General features: G+C 43.0%; 1 long non-coding RNA gene across 1 annotated transcript; it reads right to left on the bottom strand.

Moving 5' to 3' along the window:
- Nucleotides 1-6,873: 6,873 nt before the first annotated feature.
- On the bottom strand, nt 6,874-7,325 carry LOC141082746 (uncharacterized). Its single transcript, XR_012230575.1, has 3 exons — nt 7,287-7,325; nt 7,114-7,206; nt 6,874-7,025 (listed from the first exon to the last, which is right to left on the bottom strand). It is a non-coding gene; the product is annotated as an uncharacterized lncRNA (long non-coding RNA).
- Nucleotides 7,326-7,897: the final 572 nt, after the last annotated feature.

The raw sequence follows: 7,897 nt of genomic DNA, 5'->3' as shown, positions 1-7,897 counted from the left end.
GCCCATTATACACTAGAGCATTAGAAATGGGGCCCATTATGTTTGGAGCATTATTTGGGCCCATAAGACAGTGGAGCTTCATCCATGGGGACCAACATATACTGTAGCATTATGTGGAGCTCATCATATACTGTTTCAAACATTATATGGGACCAATGATTCTGTATGGAGAAATAGATGGGCCTCGTCATGAGATGTAAAAAGTGAGGTATTTTTCATTGTACTATACCGCTATTTCTCTGCCGTATCGGAGCATGATGAGTTGTGGTATGTGTTAAAGGGGCGCTCTTTCGCCCAGGGCACATAAAAAACCTGGAGCCAGCCCTACCCCCCCACAACTTTAGCCAAATAACCCCCATTTTTCAGTGCGTAACTTGTATTATGAAGTTAATTAAGGTTGACAAGCTTAAGTAAGAAGAATTGATGCTTTTGGCATTCAAATGGGCACTGTAGGGGTGTTTCCTGTCCTCCTCTCACTGCCGACTTTTATTCCCCATTGACTTACATTGGGTTTCGTGTTTCGGGACGACCCCGACTTTTCCCTATAATCGGCCGATCTTGCTCGACCCGACTTTTGGAAAAGTCGGGTTTCACGAAACGAAACTCTACCCTAAAAAACCAAAAGTCGCTCAACTCTAGTAGTGAGGCCTACTGATTCCAACTAGTGTTGGCCGATCACTGGAAAGATAGGATCAGATCGGGCTGATCATACCGAAAGATTGGAATTAATTCAGATCCAATCTCCAGAGCTAGATGTAGATATATATATATATATATACTGTATATATGCACACTGTACGCCCGAACAGTGTGTGTGTGTGTGTATATATATGTATATATGTGGGTGATGGTGGTCTGGCACTTTTGGAACTTTGAAATGCAATAAAGGATTTGTATAGGACTTCAGCAGCGCGGAGGTCTTTCTTCATGGATGCATGTTAAATACGGGCGGAAGCCAACCCCTGCTCTAGTAGCACACTGAGTCCTCAGCAACAATCTCAGTTGAGCCACTCTCTTCTTCCAGCTTTCTTGCATATATATAATGGCCCCAAGCTGCGCTGTTTTAAAAATAAACAAACCCAGTTATTCAACTCTCTCTCCGGTGTCCAGCGCTGTCTCCGGCGGTGCAGGGAATTCCGAAATCCTAACGCTATGCATTCTGCGTTGTGCATCACCACCTCTGCACATGTGCCGCGCTGTTCTGTGACATGATGTGGTGCTTTCCCAGGACCGTCTAGTGAGCGGTCCTGGGATCACTCTCCACTGTAGTTATAGTACGGCAGGCAAAGAGGCGGCGATGCGCCACTCAGATTTCGGGATTCCCTGCACTGCTGGGATAGGAGCCGGAGCCAGTGCTGGACACTGGAGAAAGAGGTGAGTAACTGGGTTTGTTTATTTTTTAACAGCGCAGCCTGGAGCCATTTACTAAAGCTAAATATGCACACACCCGTATAGTGTGTGTGTGTGTGTATATATATATATATATATACGCACACTGTTCAGGCGTGTATGCCTGGACAGTGTTTTCAGATCTTCAGTGATCGGACTGGCCAACACTAATTCCAAATATGCAGCATTGTACTGGCCATACCTGTCCTGGATGCTGACCCGGAGTTCAGCCTCGCCTGTCTGCGGCATGCACGGGCTGAACTGCCATCACCGGCTGATTCCTCGGCTCTCGTAGTTCAGTCCTGCAGATCCGTGGACAGGTCGGGCTGAACTCCGGAGCTCAGGTGAGATACGCCAGGATTTGCAGATGCATTTTGCCTGCTGCTTCCAAGCACTTTTTAAGCACTTTGCAAGCGCTTTGGCAAAACGCTTCTGCAAATAGGGGACGTGGCCAAGCTCTGCTATGGGCGTGGCCATGCCTGCTATGGCCTAAACCGAGCGTATTTGGCGTGGTTTGCAGGCATTTTTCGGGAGGTTTCCCTCTTGCCCATTCCCATTCCTTCCGGGATCCGCCGGAAAATAGCTTTGAGGCTATTTTCCGGTGGGGCGTTTTCCGACCCCGGCCGGAATCCGCCCGTAACCCACACCATAGATATGAAAGGGCGGGTTTCAGGCAGGAAACACAGCATGGAATACGCCTGTAAATCCAGCTTGTCTGGATAAAGCCTGAGGCCTCGTGCCCACTGACGAAAGGGGATTGCGGAGCGGCATCTCTGCAGCGGCTGTAATTGCGGTAGCAATTGCAGATCCCACAGGAATCTATTTGTGCCTGCAATTGTGGCCACTATTGTGGTACCCTAATTCTGTATCAAAATTTTCACTTAACTCTATGGATTTAGGTGCAGGTTTTAGTGCAGGATTTCAGCCCCTTGTCTGAATGGCTGGAATTTTGTTTGTATAATGGCAGCATACATTGACATGCTGCACTGCATATTAAATTAGAAAATGGTAGCACACCAAATATGAAATATGTGAAATACGAATAGCAAAATGGCTTTAGTAATACATTTCATAATGGCTTTTGTAAGGCATATCAAATATGAAATAAGTGAAAAATGAATAGCATAATTGCTTTTGTAATCTTGAAAAACATATGAGATACTTAGCACAAAATTTGGCCAAAAGATGTGAGCCCATTCACCAACGACAAGGTGATCTCAGATTGAATGGGTCCCTATACTGACTGCCTGGTGTGAACCATTGGCCAAATTTTGTGCTAAGTATCTCATATGTTTTTCAAGATTACAAAATTAGTGTTGGCCAGTCCGATCACTGAAGATCGTAATTTATTATGATTTTCAGGCTGATCGTTATTTTAAATTACGATCTGATTTGTAGCCAGATCATGATGATGATCTGAATTAGAAATCAGAATCCTCCGTAATCTGAAAACACTGTCCGGGCACACACAAGGTGATCTCAGATTGAATGGTTCACACCAGGCAGTCAGTATAGGGACCCATTCAATCTGAGATCACCTTGTCGTTGGTGAATGGGCTCACATCTTTTGGCCAAATTTTGTGTTAAGTATCTCATATGTTTTTCAAGATTACAAAAGCGATTATGCTATTCATATTTCACTTATTTCATATTTGATATGCCTTACTAAAGCCATTATGAAATGTATTACTAAAGCCATTTTGCTATTCGTATTTCACATATTTCATATTTGGTGTGCTACCATTTTCTAATTTAATATGTAAGTTGCCTTTTGGTATGCACCTATTCAGACTAGTTCTAGATGTGCCATCAGTTTGTTTTATTACTTTTATGCTGCACTGCATATTTTTTTTTTTTGTAAACAAAATTTTTTCATCAGCATGTGGATGGGATTTACACATTAATGCTGCATATGACCCCAGCCTAATGGACCATTCAGTTATGCCTTAGGCCAAAAGCACACTGGTGATTTTACTGGCATTTTTTGCGTCCTGCACAATCCTCTCAATGAGACAGCATACAAACATCCACGCTGCCCACCCGACGACTAGCGCGCCCATCCGCCTGAATGGAATGCCCCATTCAGGCGGGCGGCCCGCCCAGTCGTTCATTCAGACGTCCAGCCGCACGCCGCGTCTGGATGCGGCTGTCAACTTGACGACCGTTCAGCATGGCGGCGATCGGCCATGCTGAACGGCCGTCTAGTTGAAGGGTCTAAAGCTACCCTAAAAATGTGACCTATTTCAAGTTTGGAAGTAATTTTAAACAAAAATATATAATTTTCCACTGGGACAATATATGTTGTAAAAAACTATTGGTTGGCCCCTTCACACTAGATTTTGTTTGTTTTTTTATTATGAAATCAGAAAATGTGGAGCAAAATGTGAGTATTTAATGTGAGATATGAATGGAGGCTTCAGATTAGGATATTTTTTTGGGAATTTATCCCAAAACTCTGTCTGCTGCTTGTTACACTTTTTCTGTTATTTCCTCTACTAATACTTTCATTTTAAATTAGGAAATGGACACAGCCGTATGTTGATATTTGGAACAAGAGACAATCTCCATCTACTGGCACAAAGTAAAGAGTGGTTTGCTGATGGCATGTTTTTCACTACACCAGCCTTGTTTAAGCAACTTTACACAATCCATGTAGTCCACAGCGGCCTTGTTGTTCCTGTAGTGTACAGCTTGCTGACAGACAAGAGCCGTTCTACCTACCAGAGGTTGCTGCAAGAGCTGAAGAACTTGCAGCCTGGACTGCAGCCAGACAACCTGATGTTGGATTTTGAACTAGCTGCAATACAGGCATTTGAAAGTGAATTCCCCAACCTTGTGAAGACTGGTTGCTCTTTCCACCTATCACAGTCAGTTTGGCGTAAAGTTCAAAATGAAGGACTCAAGATGCAATACCAAGGTGACCATGAATTTGCCCGTTGGATACGCATGATACCTGCCCTGGCCTTTCTACCACCACAGAATGTTGTGCAATCATTTGAAGAATTGGTGGAAGATCCTGACTTTCCACAAGAAGCAATACCTATTGCCAACTATTTTGAAGACAGCTATATCGGTCGAATGAATCGCAGAGGACGTCAAGCACCTTTGTTTCCAGTTCAATTCTGCAATGTGTATGAACGAACATTGAATGATCAACAGCGAACAAATAATGATGTCGAAGGATGGCACCGTAGCTTTCGAGAAACATGTGGTACTCTTTTCCAAAATATATACCAGTTCATTAACTGTCTGAAACATGAGCAAGAGCTCCATAGTTTTGAAATTATTCAGATAATAGCAGGAAATCCCATTGCTGCAAGAAACAAAAAGTATGCTGCAATTTCAGCAAGGGTTAAACGTATCGTGCAAGATTTCAATAATAGAAGATTGATGGATTATCTGAGAGGCATTGCCTACAGCTTTGATTTTTAGTTCATGGTCACATATTGTATGTTTTGAGAGCAGTGTTTTTAGCTGTAAAATAATTCAAGCATTATAACCTGTAATTTGTACTTTCTCTTTTTCTCTAATCCTTCCCCTCTATACCTTTTATGTTTCTTGTTAAAACAGTTTTGATATATACAGTTAACGCATAACTCTACAAAAAACATGTTGTGTTATAGTACCTGTGTCCATGATATTCATTTCCAAAGGAGACCTTCCAGCAGCTTCACTTCTGTCCATGTGCTGCAGGATTTCAGTGGTTACTAAGGAGGTTGTTTCTCCTTAGTAGCAGTACTTGTGGATGGATTCTAGAGGGCGTGGCTGCACAGGAGCATGCAGCTAACAATATATTCCCTATGATGTATAAAGGGCTGCTGGTTTACAGCCCTCTGCAAAGCCCCCCCTATGTGTCCCGTCCTGTAACGGCTTTACACAGGCAGGGGGGAGCCCTCCTCTTGTCCAGGACAGAGCACATGAGCGGAGGGTGAAGGGGAGCTTTGCAGAGGGCTGTGAACAAGCAGCCCTGAATGTATCATAGGGAGCCAGGATCCATTCTGCTCCCAAGGGGGCTGACCTCCTTAGTAACCAATGAAATCCTACTATTTTCCTGTCTGTTTGTAAAATTACTCATCTAGAAAACAAAGTTTGAGAAAAAAAAAACTAATTTGATCAGAATTCTATATCTTAGACTCATATGGTGTATTATTAGTGATAAGCAAACCTGCCAATGTTCAGTTCAGGCAGGTCTTTCCTGGATGCAAAAGATCCAGGAGCAAATTGCTAGAGGCAAAACATCCAGGGATGAACTGCTGGGGGCGAAACATCCGGGGGGCGAACTGCTGGGGGCGAAACATCCGGGGGCGAACAGCTGGGGGCGAAACATCCGGGGGCGAACTGCTGGGGGCAAAACATCCGGGGGCGATCTGCTGGGGGCGAAACATCCGGGGACGAACTGCTGGGGGCGAAACATCCGGGGGCGAACTGCTGGGGGCGAAATGTGCGGGGGCAAAACAACCTGGGGGTGAAATGGGGGGGGCAAAATGTTCAGGGGCGAAGTGTACCTGGGGGCGAACCTTCCTAAAACCGTTGGACACATGCAGGAATCAGTGAAGTTGCTTGAAATAGTTAAATACCATTATATATGCTGCAAAGATGAATGATAAAGGTTGGACACATGCAGGCTACATCAGTTTAGGAGACCCACTGTTTAATAATGGCCCTTTAAGCAGATTATTGCTGCCTGATGCCCCTGTAAAAATAGGCTTTGTGATTTTAGGTGTCCCTCTTACATAAATGAAGCAAGATGTGTCTGTTTATGTGTCACACACCACATGGCCAGATAGGGTTGTTAAATGTTACAATATGCAAATTGCCTCTTCAGAGAGGAAGAGGACTTGAACTCTATAGCACCACCTGTCAGTAGTAGCGATTCTACAAGTCACAATCAACCCTTTAACGAGTCTTGTAATATGACTTAGGATGAAAGCCTAATCAGAATCTCAATTTGCAGACACGGTGTTTCGGGCTATTGGTCCTTGTCAGTGCAAAGTATGAGAACTGATTTGGCTAGGTGAGAGGCTCTGGACTGAGGTCTATGGGGTAAGGTTTCTCCTTGTGGAGAGTGACATATCAGCTCTGGCTTGTCAAGGTAAGGAGGCTTATTCGCAATACAATGCTCCTCTGGGAAAATAATATGCAAATTGCCTCTTCAGAGAGGAAGAGGACTTGAACTCTATAGCACCACCTGTCGGTAGTAGCGATTCTACAAGTCACAATCATCCCTTTAAAGAGTCTTGTAATATGACTTAGGATAAAAGGAGAAACCTTAGACCTCAGTCCAGAGCCTCTCACCTAGCCAAATCAGTTCTCATACTTTGCTTTTACATTCACTATTATTTGTTAGCCATTAAAAGGTATTATACCCACAAGATTCTTATTTTGTTTCTCTCACTGAGAGCACTTTATATATTGTTTTCACATTGGAATACTTACGAAATACATTTCTGTCATGTTGCATGGCACGGTCCCAATCAGCCAGCAGCGATCTTGCCACTTCTTCCCAGAGTCGTTGAATCCATGCTAGGGTCAGAATGACTATGATCACGGGGGTCCCACAACGCTGCTTGCTCTTGCACCGATTGAATTACTTGGTCGTTGTCAATGCCTGGTTTGCCTTCATCACGTTAAGAAACCTATAGATGAATTAAAAAAAAAAATTGTAAGTAAATCTGAAAACAAATTCAATTCAATTACAACTCTGATAAATAAAACACTACTTACATCCCGTCTTTCCTCCTCAGAAACTTGAGGCCGACGACCCTGGGAAGATTCATTTCCATTTGACTGCTCCTACTGTTCCGCACTGAATGGTACCTGTAAAGAAAATACCTGATTTACCACATGGCTAGTATTGCCAGTCAATACATACCAATGAGTATATCAAATATGATTACATAATTGGTGTCATGCCAATCTCAGAAGCTTCACTGGAGGACATGTTGAGATAGCAGGCAGCAGTCAAGTGAAACACTAGAGTAAAGAAGAGAGAAGAAAAATTAAACTTGTTAAGAGCCAAACACAATGAAGCAAAAAAAAAAAAAACACCAATACTTACATTACAGGCAATAAAAAAAAAAAGTTCCAGCAACAAACATCCAAATCAGATTGTTGAATAGACTTTAAAACTTCATCTTTATTGCATTATCTTTAAAATCATGCTGTTAAATTTGTAAATCCAGGGGATTACGCATTTCAATCAAAAATGTTCTTAGTCATAACCATGTCTGTGATCAGTACAAAAGCAGAGGTTTTTTTTTTTCTCTTCGTGTTATTAGCATAATTGTCTTATTTGCATGATTACTTGCTCACTTCATTTCCTTTTCCTTCTTTCTTTTCTATTTAACTCTGCTTTTGTACTGATCACAGACATGGTTATGGCTAAGAACAGTTTTGATTGAAACGCGCAATTGTGGCGCCCCTGAGGCTTCAGTCGCCACAGAGGTACTGCACCTTCTCCTATGGTGTAGTTCCCCACCATCCAGGTAGGCTGGGAGCTCCTTTCCAC

This window comes from Dendrobates tinctorius, unplaced genomic scaffold (genome assembly GCF_039654945.1).
Source record: "Dendrobates tinctorius isolate UK_male_01 unplaced genomic scaffold, ASM3965494v1 ptg000019l, whole genome shotgun sequence".
Taxonomy (NCBI): domain Eukaryota; kingdom Metazoa; phylum Chordata; class Amphibia; order Anura; family Dendrobatidae; genus Dendrobates; species Dendrobates tinctorius.
The sequence above is the reverse complement of the archived record's forward strand: the minus strand, read 5'-3'. Positions and strand labels throughout refer to the sequence as shown.